Here is a 16,946-nt window from a genome sequence, read left to right on the forward strand (position 1 = left end):
TCGTTTATGTGTCATTCTCCCGACTTCACTGGAATTTTATATTTATTTTTTTGTTACATATATATTGGAGCACTTGTCTGATGTTTTTTGTATATAAATTCTTCTCAATTAAAAAAAAAACGGTTATCAGCAACGAAAAAAACCAAACGCAGGAACGGTGGGTTCCTGGTGACGTCAGGCGGGCTGCTGCTGCGCCGAAAACGCGCAGGAGGCGCGGCTTTGCCATGAAGCAAGGCGTGTCCACTATCCGTAAGAAAGAGACCATAGGTTTGGGTGGTAACAAATTACATTGTTTTAATGAAGATAACAAAAAATATTGACATAACCTTGCACCATGCTTCAGCAATCTAACTCCCACCACTGACAGAATTGTCATCTGGATGTATTGCAGTTAGATTAAAAAAAATGCATGCTCCAAATCATAAGTGAAACACAATCCAGCTTCCTTTGTGGAGGAGTCATTCACAATAACATATTGGTTAGTCGTAGACTTGATTGATTACAGTAACTCATTGATAGGGAACAACTTCCTTTTATTTTTGGACTCTTATAAAGCCTTTGATTCAGTGGACTTTCTAGTCATTGTAAAAACACTTCTTAAGTTTTGGATAAAAATTATAAATGTAGCACATATGTAGTACAGTGACATCAACAGTAGCATGACAATGACTCATGAGGGAGTGATGATGATTCACCATTGGCTACGCCAACGGCCAGTCAAAAGTTTACGCCCCATGTTATATCCTCAATCAAATGGGTAGCACGAGATAGTACACGGGATCACAAGTGCAGACAAGTAGGCAGGGAAGGCAAATCATATGAATCTGAAAATGAATGAAAAAAGGAAAGAAAAAGGAACAGGAAAGCAGTGAGAAGTCGTTCCATCGTCCCTTTTTGTTAAAATTACGACTATAAGAAGCCATTCTGCTGATATCCACACTACAGTACCTTATCATAATTACACATCCAGTTTAAATGAAGTAGTACAAAACAGATAAACAGAAAGAGAAACCTGTATCTACCCTCCACTGCTGACATTGACAATATAACACGTTGCTCCCAGCATTGTGAATCTGCAACACGGTATGATGATAGGGACCCCAAAATGCATACCAGACAATAATTCAGTTTAATAAAAGAGTACATTAGAAGAAGACCATATGAAAATTTAGTTATATTGTTAAGAACTGCATAATTACAGTTGGGTTACAATATTAGAGCTATGGTAACAAAACTTTTAAATGAAGCAGACATTTGTGCAAGCCTTAGCTGTTGCAGTACAGGTTAGATGATTTTTAATTATTTTAAATGCAAAACATTATATAAGGCTTAACATTATATAAGGCTTTATATAAGTGTCCCTCTTTCAAACTCTAGATTTTGTGAGTTAATGCATGTTAATGTAACATTTAACAGTTTTTTAGTTAACTTTAAACATATTCTAAATGTTGACTCATGGATAACTGAGATTAATGTTTTTAATTACAAGATCTTTGAAGCCTTCTTCACTGTCGTTTTTGATTTAAAAAAAGGAAGCATCATGCCCCACGTTTTCACACGGTATTACAACTGTGTTTTGTATCAGTGCTATTTTTGCAGGAAAACTGTATAAATGTTCAATGTGCAAAATGCCAAAGTTAATTTATAAAGATAGAAAATCCAAATACTTTAGTACTGTTTCCCCTTCGTGTGTCTATATGGTATCCTCAAAGAAGTCGCATGATAAGATGCAGATTTTTTTTCAGCTAAAGCCCTACAGAACTCTGTTTTCAACTCTTTTTTTTTAAATCATCAAGCTTTATCAATGTGGCACTTTAAATTAAGGTGTGAATAGCGACAAAGGTTTTCTGAAATACCAGACTGATGTGACCTTTAAAATGAAGTCTTTTCTCTGTTTTTAGCATTAATGGGATTGGGGCAGAGTAGTTCAACTCTGAAATGAGAGAGAAAACCATAGAAAATTGGCAAAATATAGAGCAAAAAAAACAACAAAACAGCTTAACTCTCTTTTTTCTTAATTTTTCCCTGCATGTTGTTTCTGCATCCCACACGCAGACTGTTGCGGCCACACCGCCACAAAGCCTCTCGCCTGAAAACATATGCACCCAAGTCATTCAACTTTTACCAAAGATTTTTCATTCATTCATTCAAAAAAGAAAATGCACACTGTAACCCATGTGGCTCGCCCAAATAATGAAGCGGCAGCCACAGTTTAGGATGTATTTTAGATAAATGAGAGCGCACGTTCACCACAAAACCACCCTCACCACAATGAAAATTGCTCCGCAGCTGTCATATGTTGACAGACGGTACAAACCTCAACTTAGGCTGTGCGTACTTATTCTATTTTCAAATTATTTTGTAATCATCCTAAGCCTTTACACATGACAATGCCACAACATTCAGGGGAAAGTGGAACAAGACATGCAGACGAGCTGGGATTTGCATGGATCTGGGTTTCAAAAGTGGCATCCCATTAAATGGGGAAACACAGGCACAAAACTTTTCAGAGAAAAAATACTATAAAATAAAATTTAAAAAAATGTTCAAGTTCAAAAACAATTTAATTTGAGTTCATTTGAAGCAACATTAAAAACTACCAAAATTGACTGAAAAACTATAAATAAACAGCAAATAGCCTACTTTTGTCTGATTTTTTTTCACGAGTTCTGTTTTTTTTTTTTTTACGTTTGTGGCCCATGTCCGATTTTAAAGACAAGAAAACTGAAATGATGGGATCAAGTTTACAAGAAGCTACAAAACAAGTGGTTTCACTCACATATCCAGTTATAGAGCATTTCATTTATGAATGATGCACTGTCTTGCTCTGAGCTATACCCTCCCCTGAGGAACTGCTGATTCTGGTTCCCGTGTCACTCAGTCTCAGGTGCAGTCAAAGTCCTGGGAAGTGGCCGCAACGTCCGCCAAGCATACCTGAGACTGCAGTTACACTGTGCCTGGCGCCTGAAGTCTCTTTGCTCAGGATACAAGGAAAAAAAAAAAAATTGGGGGAGGTGGAAGGGGCTCATACAGGGGAGATACAACATGACCGGAGCAGACAGACTCCACCACGACTTGTGGCTGCAGAGCAGCATCACGTTTCCGTCCTTTCATGAAACCCTCTGGGAGAGGACGGGTCGGGAGACGCAATAAATGCACAGAGAGAGACGGAGGAGGACTCCAGCTGAAGCCTGCTCTTCCAGCGTAATAGTCTGCCTCCTCAATCCCAGCTGCTGCAGGGCTTTCATCAGAGGCCTGGCTCATGATGTGGCCTTGAGGCGCTGCACAGTGTGAGGTGGATGGATGGAAATGGGTGAGATGCGAGTGTGTCACCAGATCAGCCCGAGAAGATAACAGAGGAGCCATCCCTTTCCACATGTCAGAGAAAATGGCAGTGCTTTCTAAGACAGCTGATTACACCTGCTGCGGTGTCTAGTTTGTGCTTCCTGTACCTGTGGCTACTTTGTCAACTGTATTCTCGCAATAAAACCCCGTATTTGAATTTTGTTTGGTCATAAATTTAAAAAAGATGGTTCTATCCATGTGTGGAAAGTGAAGCTGTATGAGCTTGTGACAAAGTTGTGAGACAGGTGAAACTTATAAGACGTATCAGTAAGTGATTATAATGGATTAAGGGGACTTAGTCTCCCAATTAATAAGGCAAATCCAAGAAAAAAACACGTAAGCTTTGCTCCTTTAGGAAATTTGCAGGGAGAACGACGTGCTTCCAGGATATGTCTGTCAAGATCCTGTATTAAATTTAATCCCAGCCAGTCAGTAAGTCTGCTCCATTGTGTGTTGTGTGGAAACCCCATCTCTCTTTTCATATGAGTACTTACACCTGAAGAAAACTGTGGATATTCACTATTTCATAGAGAAACTTGACAAGAAAATAAATTGAACTCCCGAAGGAGTCAAATGAAGATAAAAAATAATAAAGAAAGAGCCTTTTATGCTTGTTTTGTTTTACAAATTCATTTTTCTGTGGGTCTTGTTCGTTGAGATGTCTGTCATGACGAATTTAAGTTTCATATTTTCCCCCCCTGTCTGTCTTGAAAAGCTCTGTCATCTTGGGCTTGAGGTACAGTTTGCCAAAAGGCTAATGGGCCTTTATGACAGTACAATCTGATGCCTGTCCCGGGTAGTCTGCAGGTAATCCTGTCCACCTCGGCGGCTAAGCCCTGCTCAGGCTTAAGTTGCATATTTTGTTTTTATCAGGACACTGCTGATAAATGCTATCAGCGGGAGAGAAATGAAATATGGGGGGTCCTGAGCCCCAATGTTGGAAACCAAGAATTTAGGAACAATGACACCTCTATTGGCGAATCTAGAATTTCCCTAGGAGTAAACCACATATTACTCACAGCTTGGAACCCCCACATTTGCATATGCTATGAAATATTTCACCAACACGGTTTTTGAAACAATATCCACTATCTGGTTTATAAACCATTTCAGATTCTTGCTTTTTTTTCATAAAGGCACAATAATCCCACCACTCACTCACAAGAGACCTACTTTTGCCCCCCCCCAAAATATAATTTGATAAAACTAATTAAATTACATGATAATTTATTTCGTGTAATGTGCACTAATAGGGTTCCACGTCTGTGTCCATGGTCCAACGTATGTGAAAAGCACTCATACACTCTTAACATAGGTGATAATCCCCTCTGTGAAAAGCACTCTTATTGGAAGTGCCCATTATCTCCAAAGTCTATCCTCATGCTGACACTAAGTCATTAGCTTAAGCTGTCCTCTGTGTAAAACCGTTGTTAATTTTTTCTTTTGGCTGTGGTACATCATGAATGGAAACATTTTTCATTAACTGTGAAAAATAAATTTCAGATGAATATACAAACCCCCGAAGTTTGGATGTTCTCCACCTGCCAGTGTACGTTTTATCTATATATCTATATATGTGACCCTGCAATGGGCTGGCGACCTGTCCAAGGTGAACACCAGCCTTTCCCCTGTAATGAGCTGGGACAGTCAAAAGTTGAAACTGAGATGTTTTATCATTTCATGAAAAATATTAGCTCGTTTTGAATTTGATGTAAACAAGGTGTCTTAAAAAGCAGGAAAACTTGACACAAAAGGCTGGAATAGTAAGGAGTACGAAGAAGATACACCTGTAATAACATCTCTCAGCTACCCAGATTTATTGGCAAAAGGTAGGTGACGCCACTGAGTATGAAGAGAGTGTCTTAGAGAAGGAGACATTTACTAGTCAGAAAAAAACTGCAAATTAAAATAATAATTTCACAATGATATTCCTTGGCGTAAGATTTTGAAGATGGAGAAAATGTCAACATCTACTGTACAGAATATCACCAAAAATAGGATTTGTAGAAATCTCTGTGTGCAGAGGGACATGGCCCAGAATCAGTCTCAGATTTCAGTGCTCATTGGTCCCTCAAGCAGCATTAAAAACAGGCATGATTCTGTAAAATAAGTTACTGCATTGGATCAGGAACTCTTCTGATATGTATTTATTTATATGCACATTAATTGACATTTCTGTAAATGTGCCAGAATTAGCCAAAAGGCTATTTTTCATCTGTTGTCCCTAGACAATACTCAATTTGTCTTTCTAAAAAAAAACTAAGGCTATACAAACGAGGTTAAAATTACTTAACTACACAAAATTTGTCAATAAATACAAAAAATACAATCAATGCAAAACAAGGAAAGTACAACACAATTATCATTAAAAAAAAAGATATCACTGTCAAAGCCCCTTATGAAGCAAGAACCAGCAAGGAAGTGTACGTCGCCCGGACTGGCGTTACCGGGGCCCCACCCTGGAGCCAGGCCTGGGGTCGGGGCTCGCAGGCGAGCGTCTGGTGGCCGGGTCTTGGCCCACGGGACCCGGCCGGGCGCAGCCCGAAGGAGCGACGTGGGCCCGCCCTCCCGTAGGCCCACCACCCGCGGGAGAGTTCATAAGGGGAAGGTGCCGTGCGATTTGGGTGGCAGCCGTGGGCGGGGGCCCCGGCGACCCAATCCCCGGACGACGACTCTGGCTTTAGGGACATGGAATGTCACCTCGCTGGGGGGGAAGGAGCCTGAGCTTGTGCGGGAGGCTGAGAGGTACCGACTAGAGATAGTCGGGCTCACCTCCACACATAGCTTGGGCTCTGGAACCCAGCTCCTTGAAGGGGGCTGGACCCTCCACTACTCTGGAGTTGCCCATGGTGAGAGGCGGCGAGCTGGTGTGGGCTTGCTAATAGCTCCCCAGCTCAGCCGCCATGTGTTGGAGTTCTCCCCACTTAGCGAGAGGGTCGCTTCCCTGCGCCTTCGGGTCGGGGATAGGTCTCTCACTGTCGTTTCGGCCTACGGGCCGAACGGCAGTGCAGAGTACCCGGCCTTCCTGGAGGCCCTGGGAGGGGTGCTGGAAAGTGCCCCAACTGGGGACTCCATCGTTCTGTTGGGGGACTTCAACGCTCACGTGGGCAGCGACAGTGTTACCTGGAGAGGTGTGATTGGGAGGAACGGCCTCCCCGATCTGAACCCGAGTGGTGTTTTGTTGTTGGACTTCTGTGCTAGCCACAGTCTGTCCATCACGAACACCATGTTCGAGCATAAGGGTGTCCATCAGTGCACGTGGCACCAGGACACCCTAGGCCGGAGGTCAATGATCGACTTTGTTGTCGTTTCATCTGACCTTCGGCCGTATGTCTTGGACACTCGGGTGAAGAGAGGGGCTGAGCTGTCAACTGATCACCACCTGGTGGTGAGTTGGATCCGCTGGCAGGGGAGGAAGCTGGTCAGACCTGGAAGACCCAAGCGTATCGTGAGGGTCTGCTGGGAACGTCTGGCAGATTCCCCTGTCAGGGAGGTCTTCAACTCCCACCTCCGGGAGAGCTTTGACCGGATTCCGAGGGAGGCCGGAGACATTGAGTCCGAATGGACCATGTTCTCCACTTCCATTGTTGACGCGGCCGTCCAGAGCTGCGGCCGTAAGGTCTCCGGCGCCTGTCGCGGCGGCAATCCCCGAACCCGGTGGTGGACACCGGAAGTAAGGGGTGCCGTCAAGCTGAAGAAGGAGTCCTACCGAGCCTGGCTAGCTCGGCGGACTCCCGAGGCAGCTGACGGGTACCGGCAGGCCAAGCGGACTGCGGCCCGGGCGGTCGCGGAAGCAAAAACTCGGGTCTGGGAAAAGTTCGGGGAGGCCATGGAGGAGGACTACCGGTCGGCCTCGAGGAAATTCTGGCAAACCATCCGGCGCCTCAGGAGGGGGAAGCAGTGCTCCACCAACACTGTTTACAGTGGAGGAGGGGAGCTGTTGACCTCGACTGGGGACATCGTCGGGCGGTGGAAGGAATACTTCGAGGATCTCCTCAATCCCGCTGACACGCCTTCCGTCGAGGAAGCAGAGGCTGAGGATTCAGAGGTTGATTCATTCATCACCCAAGCTGAAGTCACTGAGGTAGTTCGGAAGCTCCTCAGTGGCAAGGCACCGGGGGTGGATGAGATCCGCCCTGAGTACCTCAAGTCTCTGGATGTTGCGGGGCTGTCGTGGCTGACACGCCTCTGCAGCATCGCGTGGCAGTCGGGGACAGTGCCTCTGGACTGGCAGACCGGGGTGGTGGTCCCTCTCTTCAAAAAGGGGGACCGGAGGGTGTGTTCCAACTACCGGGGAATCACACTCCTCAGCCTCCCGGGGAAAGTCTATTCCAGGGTGCTGGAGAGGAGAATTCGGCCGATAGTCGAACCTCGGATTCAAGAGGAACAATGCGGTTTTCGTCCCGGTCGTGGAACACTGGACCAGCTCTACACCCTCCGCAGGGTGCTCGAGGGCGCATGGGAGTTTGCCCAACCAGTCCACATGTGTTTTGTGGACTTGGAGAAGGCTTTCGACCGTGTCCCACGTGGCATCCTGTGGGGGGTGCTCCGAGAGTATGGGGTCGGAGGCCCTCTGCTGAGGGCTGTACGGTCCCTGTATGACCGGAGCAGGAGCTTGGTTCGCATTGCCGGCAGTAAGTCAGACCTGTTCCCGGTGCGTGTTGGACTCCGGCAGGGCTGCCCTTTGTCACCGGTTCTGTTCATTATTTTTATGGACAGAATTTCTAGGCGCAGCCAGGGGCCGGAGGGGGTACGGTTCGGGAGCCACTTGATTTCATCTCTGCTTTTTGCAGATGATGTGGTCTTGTTGGCTCCCTCGAGCCAGGACCTTCAGCATGCACTGGGGCGGTTTGCAGCCGAGTGTGAAGCAGCTGGGATGAGAATCAGCACCTCTAAGTCTGAGGCCATGGTTCTCGACCGGAAAAAGGTGGCTTGCACCCTCCAGGTCGGGGGAGAGTTCCTGCCTCAGGTGGAGGAGTTCAAGTATCTTGGGGTCTTGTTCACGAGTGAGGGGAGAACGGAGCGCGAGATCGACAGGCGGATCGGTGCGGCGGCCGCAGTAATGCGGTCATTGTATCGGTCCGTCGTGGTGAAGAGGGAGCTGAGCCGAAAGGCAAAGCTCTCAGTTTACCGGTCGATCTACGTTCCCACCCTCACCTATGGTCATGAACTCTGGGTCATGACCGAAAGAACGGGATCCCGGATACAAGCGGCCGAAATGAGTTTCCTCCGCAGGGTGGCGGGGCGCTCCCTTAGAGATAGGGTGAGGAGCTCTGTCACCCGGGAGGAGCTCGGAGTAGAGCCGCTACTCCTCCACATCGAGAGGAGCCAGCTGAGGTGGCTCGGGCACCTGTATAGGATGCCCCCTGGACGCCTCCCTCGTGAGGTGTTCCGGGCATGTCCCACCGGGAGGAGGCCCCGAGGAAGACCCAGGACACGCTGGAGTGACTACGTCGCTCGGCTGGCCTGGGAACGCCTTGGAGTCCCCCCGGAAGAGCTGGAGGAAGTGTCCGGGGAGAGGGAAGTCTGGGGATCCCTGCTCCGACTGCTGCCCCCGCGACCCGGACTCGGATAATGCGGTGGACAATGGATGGATGGATGGATGGATATCACTGTCTCAGCACAGTCTGCCACCCACAAATGCAGATTAAAGCTCAGTCATGCAACGAGGAAGCCAGATATAAACATGATCCTCTCTGTGCCAAAGCTAATTTAACATAAACTAAGGAAAAATGAAGGCATAAGAATCCAGACTTGAACCTCAGTTTGGACAAGGAGAGAGGGACCATCCAGTTTACTATCAGAGCTCATTTCAAAAGCCTGGATCTCTGATGGTATCAGAGTGCATTGGTTAACTCATCTGGACCAGTAACGTCAATGCTTAAGGTATGTAGAGGTTTTAGAGAAACATATGCAGCCATTCATACAACACTTTTTGGGGAAGACCTTGCCTCTTTCAGCAAGACAATGCTAAAAGCACATTTAAGGAAGGCTTGGTCGGAGAAGGCTTTTCAGACAGATTACTGCAATCAATTTCATATCCAAGATGACAAAATATGGGTTCATGAGATTTGCAAATCATTATATTCGATTTTTATTTATGTTCTTTTTTCCAGCTTTTGTGAAATTGGGATTTTTTAGTTACTTTTAATGATCTTTGTTTATCACAAGGTTTGAAAAAAAAAGAACAGACGTTCTAATTTTGACCAAGTGAGGCATAAATGTTCCTTTTCTTGCTTGTTGAGCCTTAGCTGATGGAGGTTTGAAGAGCATCTATCGTGCTGTCCCAAGATCAGCATCACAAAAGGGCTTTGTGAGCAAAGACACGTGTCACTTGTCCATGCGGAAATACAGCTTATGTGGATTTTTTTTTAATCTTTTTGCTTCTAAAACAACCCAAATAAATACAACTACCCCCTTTTTTTGCCCACTAATTTTTTTTCACAGTTGGATTTTTTTAATTTTATTTCAAAGGATCAGTCCATACGGCCCGTTTCAGCCATATATATCATCACTAATGTCCCTTCCTCTCCTTTCCCCCAGTCATTTTCTATTTCTCTATCGTTCACGTTCAGAAACAGACACACCTCCCTCCTCCTCTAGTTATAGTCATGGTATGTCAAAGTGTGCATGTCCCACACAGCGGGAGGCTCAGTGAATCACTGACGAGACCTGCGCTGCTCTGCTCTGACACCTGTCACTGGCTCATCTGTCATCCGTGTGCAGGGATGGAAATGAGCAGGAGTGACACAACATGCCAGAGGTGATGGTGATGGCTCACCTCTCTCCATCAGCTTCTAAATATGCTGCAGAGCTCGCAGCCCGTGTGCAGCCTGGCTAACGATAATTATCTGCGCTAAGCCTTCACAAGAACTTCATTTGTAGTGATGACACAATGCTTGGACTTTTCTTTGACTGCATGTGGGTTTTGCATTGATCCCTCCAAATGCATGGAGTCTTCAGATGCTTAAGCTGTTTGATGAAACACTTTATTGTCTTGTATTTGGAAAGTTGCTTTTAAAAGCATCAAAATGCAGTATTGTTCATTTTAATATGCTCAGAAAGTTTTCTTGTATCTAAAACCTTATTCATTTCAGTTCTTTGCTCATCTACTTTAGAAAGGGATATACAGAAGTGCTCATGCACCACTTTTGAATAACTCACATTTTTAGCTATGCAGGCTGCTTCAATCGTTTAACTTCAAGATGTCCTGAATTCACATTGATAAGTGATACAAACAGTACATAGATCCAGCTGCAGCCACAGTGGAATCCAACTCCTTTAACTGTTGATTTGCTGTAATCTCTGACTGACTAACTCTGCAATTAGGTTGCGCTGAATTCCATGCACCTTAATCCCCAACATGTGGCTGTCCCTAGTCCCGGAAAAGTCTGTGATTGGTCTGATTGATAAATGAAGCCCTCCTTATGCCTCTGGACGTCCATTCAGTCGGGGGGCTCTGCTGGTCTGGACTATGTCCCGGAAACCTGGGACAGCCACTTATTAAGTTGTTAGACCCTAAAGACGAGGCTGCAGACAGGGACTGCTGGTGGTCACCTGGGTTTGGATTTAGTTTTTGTTGTCATTCGGCCTAAAATCAGGTCGAGAGGATTCCCTATGGTTTAATGTCGTGAACGTGACACCATCCCGTCCTTTGTTTGTTGAACGTAAAGAGAAGCAGTAATAAGTGAAGGAGAAACCTGTTTTTTTCCCTCTTTGTTTTTAAATGTTCTCAGCACCCGTTCATGCAGAAGATTGTGAAATTTAGGATTTTATAAATGTAGTTTTACAAATGTGTGCAGCCTTCAAATTAAAATAACTAAAAGTAAGGTTTCTTTATCAGTTCTGCCTTCCTTTGTTAATTTTATGTCATTTACATCAATTTTGATTCCCTTCACAGGCACTGTTCATACATGAAATTTAAAGAAATAGACAAAAAAATATGCAAAACCTCTGCAATCCCATTCAGTTCAATCACTTCTTCCAAACTGTTCCTCTTCCTGTGGTGAATTTCCACATCAAAATCTAAAGCGTGCCTGTTTATCATCATCTCATGAAGTTTCGAGGGAGAACAGGAAATGAATTAACAACTTAAACCAAGCAGGAAAGTGGGCAACAATAACTTTCACAAGACTGTATCCTCGTAGTCTCGGATTTAGCCATTCACTATGAATTTAGGAAAAACAGAGACGGTTGAACGTGTGATTGGCTGTAACATCTAAGACAGAACATGTATAGGCCCCCAATCGTGCAAAATCAATCTCTCCATTACAATTAAACACAGACTTTGCAGTCTGCACTTTCAAATTGCGGTAACAGCTAGTGGTAACGCTTAGAAAAGCAGTTTAACACTGAAGCCCAGGAGGGCGTTCATCAGAATAACGCTTTCACCAGAATGTGGCCGTGGGTGAGGCTAAAACAGCGCAGCCAATGAACTAGTGCTGCAGGATCAGAGCAGAGCAACCTGGGTAGGACCCAGATGAAACCCAAGGAGGTGAAAGGGAAAGTGGTTATTTGTCATTAGGATTTCTCAAGAAAAGACTTATGCCAAGGGTCCACTTTATGCTGGTTATAATTTCATTCAATTAGTCTCCCATGTCCGTAAACACATTTTTCTTTCGGGTACAAAGACAATATCACTCCAGTTGGACTTGGACATGCGTGAAATAAAGCAGAACTACCACAGTACCGAAAATGTTTTTATTCTGACGGATCATTTTAACTTAAAAAGAAATACCACGCCATCCTGTTTTAAGCAACAGATTATTTCACCATCTTTTAAGTCGCTTTTGCATTAATGTTTGTCATGCAATGTATTTGGCAGCGTCCTCGGCCCATAAGTAATCTATTCTGGCTCTGAATCGGAGCAGTTTCTGACCTCATTACACAGTATGAAGGTGAAGAAAGCCTTTTTCAGTGTGGCTGCCAGGTACAGTTTTTCTTGCCCTGAGTAGAATTTGTAAAACATGTTCTCATAAAACTGAAATCAAATGCCCCAATACTTGAGCGGGATGTTGGAAAATTATTTATAGGCAAATAAAGCTGTGTGCAACGATGTAAAAAGCCGCCCAGTTCTGATGTATGGTTCTGTTTAGCAGAAATCATTTTCACTCCGAAATGTGGAAATGTCAGCTGTGATTTGCTGCAGACTCTCAGTAATCCCTTGCACAGACTTGAAAGTTCATCCTCCAAATTTAACACAGCTTTATGCTTTCCTCAGGCTTCAGTCTGTTCCTTTTTTTTTCTTTGCTTACAATCTCTTGTTCTTGTGAGGAAAAATGTGATGGATGGAGATGCTTTACCATTTTATTTACAGAATTCATAAGAAGCTCACTGCTGCATACCTCCCTGCCCACACACACAGATGTGCATCATCACTGCTTGATTGTGGGTGACCTTGGCTGATTGAACTGGTAAAGGGCAGCCAGTTGTGCAGCTGGGCCTGACATGTCTGCACACAAGCAGTGGGGCGCTTAGGGGAGAAATGGTAGCGTGACTGTGAGGGACCATCGCGCCGACACATCTTGACCCCAGCAGACGCACTCCCAAATCTGCACACTGTGCTGCACTTGTTCCCCTGGCAGAGATGGCAGAGACAAAGGAGCAAGGAACTTCCCCGGACCTTCATTTGGGGGTGTTTGGACAACTCTAGGGCCCCCTCCGTGCCCGCAGGGGCCTCTCAGCTGGCCCGGAGAGCGAGAGCAAGACAGTGAGGACTGAGGAATCCACTAGTAAATCCATGTGCATTCAAGTGTATATGCGTTCAAGGAGGATATCCATGACACAATTGTTTCTGAAATTTCTGATAGCGTGTTATCATAGCTGCAGTAATTCTGGTTTCCAATTAACCAAAATAGCTGAGGTGTCTCCCTCCTTAGGATATTAGAAAAAAGGGTATACATTTGCAACATAAATCTCTTTCATTATTTTAGTGAAAACATCTCCTCTTTATCGACCGTGTCTCTGACTTTTATAGACTTATAAAGTCTTTTCTGCTCTATCATTATCGCCCAAGTATACAGGAAGCCTACATTAAATCGAATATTTGTGTAGTTTGTGTGAGCATATGCAGTGTTTTACTGGTCTATGACTCATGCTTTCTCCACTGCATGTTTATTTGTTTATTTGTTGGCCATATATTTTGGTGGATAATGACCCACCTCACTGAGACACATAAAGCAAAAGGGGGAAACGTTCGTCGTAGCCAGAGCGCAGCTTATTTTTCCAGCAGAAGTAATGGCCAAAAAACAGTGAATAAGATGGCTGCTGCTCCACGCTCAGCAGCAAACACAAACATCAGTCATCAACGACCAAAGTTAGCTTTGTTTCGCGACTGTACATTACCGTTCAATTATTCTCACATGGAGAGAGAGAGAGAAAGAAAACAAAGTGCAAAATATTTTTGGCAACGAAGCCGTTGCCGCTTCAGACATCAAGGCTTCAAGGAAGCGGTTGAAAGGGGCGAGTCAATAAGTCATCAAAAGAGGTTTTTAGCATAAAGAGAGAGGGACTGGCGAAAAAGGTTTGTGTGGAGTTTCGTGAACGCGAGTTGGCCCTATTGGATGACAAATTGTCCGGCGCTGGGACGCGACGGTTCAGCCAGCTGGTTGGCCCCTTTGGCGGGTTGATTGATGGTGTTGATGTTCTAAATCGGCCGCCAACACGCCGAGTACAGGACTCGTAATAGCGCAGCTTTAGATTGGCCCTGGAGATAGCAGGAAGTGGACGGGGGTATACGAGGAGGGGAGGGGGGACGAACGCAAGGGAAAAAGGACACGTTCCCATGCATGCATATGGCATGTGAGCATTTCAGACCATAAACGCTGGGTCTAGTCAACTGAGGTACATTTTAGACGAGAAAAAACACAGCATATCCAACGAGGGGGGGGCGGGGTCAATGAAAATGTTTTGTTTTTTTTAGGTTGTTTTGTTTTTCACCCGACTCTCACGCATCATGCTATTTATTGGTTGTACAAATAGTGTGTTGTACATCATATTATCCAGGCATCTCCCGTCGGCTGATTTTTAACTCCCAAGAAAATACAGGACGGGTCATCATCACTTAAACAAAAAGAGCCGGGGTCAAGGTGCAGTCATTACCGTCAAGCAGAGGTCAGAGCCAGTGCTCTCATGTCCACAGTCGTCTGACCATCGCGCCAGCGACTCAAGAGAAGGAGCAGAGGGTGCACTGGCCAAAAAAAAAAAAACGACGACTTCCCTCCTAATTGTAACAGGAGCCTCTTTATCATAGTTTCACTGAATAACATACGCTACCTTTGATCAAGAGCAAGGCAGTCTGGGATTGTGTAGGAGGTCCTCAGATCTCGACACACGCAAAGGGGAAACGCGGGGCAGCTCAGTGCTGCACTGGACGCTTTCCACAACAATTGTTGGAGAAAAAGAGATTTTAAGAGTTCAAAGAGTTCAAACAGAGCTCAGTCATTTAAGTCAGTTTCTATCTATCTATCTATCTATCTATCTATCTATCTATCTATCTATCTATCTATCTATCTATCTATCTATCTATCTATCTATCTATCTATCTATCTATCTATCTATCTATCTATCTATCTATCTATCTATCTATCTATCTATCTATCTATCTATCTATCTATCTATCTATCTATCTATGAATTACTACATCTTTTTGCTTCATTTGGACTTAAGAGCACACTTTTTTTTCAAAAACGTTCGATTTCATCAAGAAGAAAATAATAGATTTAACTTCAAGCTCAAATTTTCATGAACATTCACAGCTCTGAATCACGAGCACGTAAAAACAGACCCGATGACACCAGAGATGTTGGCCCCTCGCTACTGTGAAATAAAATTTGCAGAGAAGTGAAATAACAGGAAATTTAAAATCCCTGCAGTTTGAATTACGTCTGATTACTTGATAGTGGAGGGCATCGAGGTTGGGAACATCTGAGCTTTTATTCTCTAAACTGTCTGTGTGCATCTGTTAATGTTAACCTGTTTGTCTATTTTTTTGTTTTCCCGATGTTATGGCTCTAAAAAAAATAACTATAATCTGCAGAGAAAGCTTCATCAAATCAAGCACTTTCACTTGCACTATTGTTTATAGCAGGGTCATACACGCCTATACTTCAGTATTAAATGTCTGATCCAAAAGGACTGAGGACACTTTTGATAACTCATCTCCCCCCTGGTTTCAAAACAAATATAACTGTTAAAAGTTGTTGTTTTTCTGCGGGTATAAGAATTATATATCATAAATCTGGAAGAGAAAAAGGGATGTGAATTTGGTGCACAAAAAAGTCATAGTTTCAAAGGTCTTGCCTGTTTTGTTCATTCCTCAAGCAATTTTAATGTGCGTTTGGACTGATTCTGCCGATTCTGACCCTAAAACTTTCCCCCAAAAGCTCTGACTTTGTCCAGGTTGTCAGTGGCAAGCCGCAGTCGACTTTGAGGGCGCCAACTTTGGAGCGATGTCTTCTCTCTCAGACTGCCGCCTCTTAGTCCACAGTGATATAAAACTTCCTTCACTGCCGACAACGGCACCGGCCTTCCTCTCACTGCATGGAAAAGTTGTGCCTCAGTAATCTGTGCCATTCCTGACCACCTGAACCAATTTTCTTTGCAGATCTTCATGAAATGGATTAATCTGCCAACCCCTACAAAAAAGATTACCTGAGAATCAGCACCTGTTTCTGCTGAAACCCAATGAAGAGTGTCAATCAAAACCTTATCGTGCTGCTATAAGAACAAATAAAATGCTACAGCCAAGATGGTTAACATTAAATTAACAAGTTGGAAAAAAGTGTGTATGCACAATATTTATTCAAAAAATCCGCTATGAATGAGCACTTCTGCAATTTATTGCCCCTGTATTCTTCTGAAGATCTGTGTTTTGCATTATTTTTCCTCAAACATTCAAATAAACCAAAGAAAGGCCAACATTACTTTTTATGTGTGTGTAAATGTCCATAAAAACAAATGGTGCCAATGATCTGGGGCTCTGAGGTCATTAAACTTGGACTGAGGCAAAGTGGAACAGTGTCCCGTGGTCTGACAAATCTTATGTTTTATTTTTTTCATGACAGGCAATATTTTGCACCTCATTTAAAAAAAAAACAACCTCTTCAGTGTTGCAGGGATGCAGTACAGTACATGGTTATAGGTCACATGCATACCTATAAATGCATGAGTGATACAGTATGTGCAGATATGAGGCTATGATCCAGGCGATGTCCTCATCAGGGAAGACATTGCTCATTTACGTAAGGTAATCACTATTTTGAAACGATTTTCAAATCATTTTATTTACATTTCTACAGCAACTCAGTATTTTTTAATGTATATTCTCACAGAAGGACCAGACAGTCTTTTAAAAATGGCCCAGAATGGTCTTTCAGGCATCCTCATGTTTTGCTACTGAGTCTATTCATTGGCTCTCGTGAAAGGCCAGAGGGGACAGAATAGCTCTGGCTGTCCGGCCGGAGGAAGATAAGAGGCGTGAGGCCAAGGAGCCGTCTGTGTGAGCTGTTGTTGGAGCGACGTCTCTCTGGCCTTGGGCTGCCTATAGTGGCGTCTATGAACCAGTCCTATTGTTCACGTCTTACATGCACAGACAGAGGCCT

The sequence above is a fragment of the Cololabis saira genome, chromosome 15 (assembly GCF_033807715.1).
Source record: "Cololabis saira isolate AMF1-May2022 chromosome 15, fColSai1.1, whole genome shotgun sequence".
Lineage (NCBI taxonomy): Eukaryota > Metazoa > Chordata > Actinopteri > Beloniformes > Belonidae > Cololabis > Cololabis saira.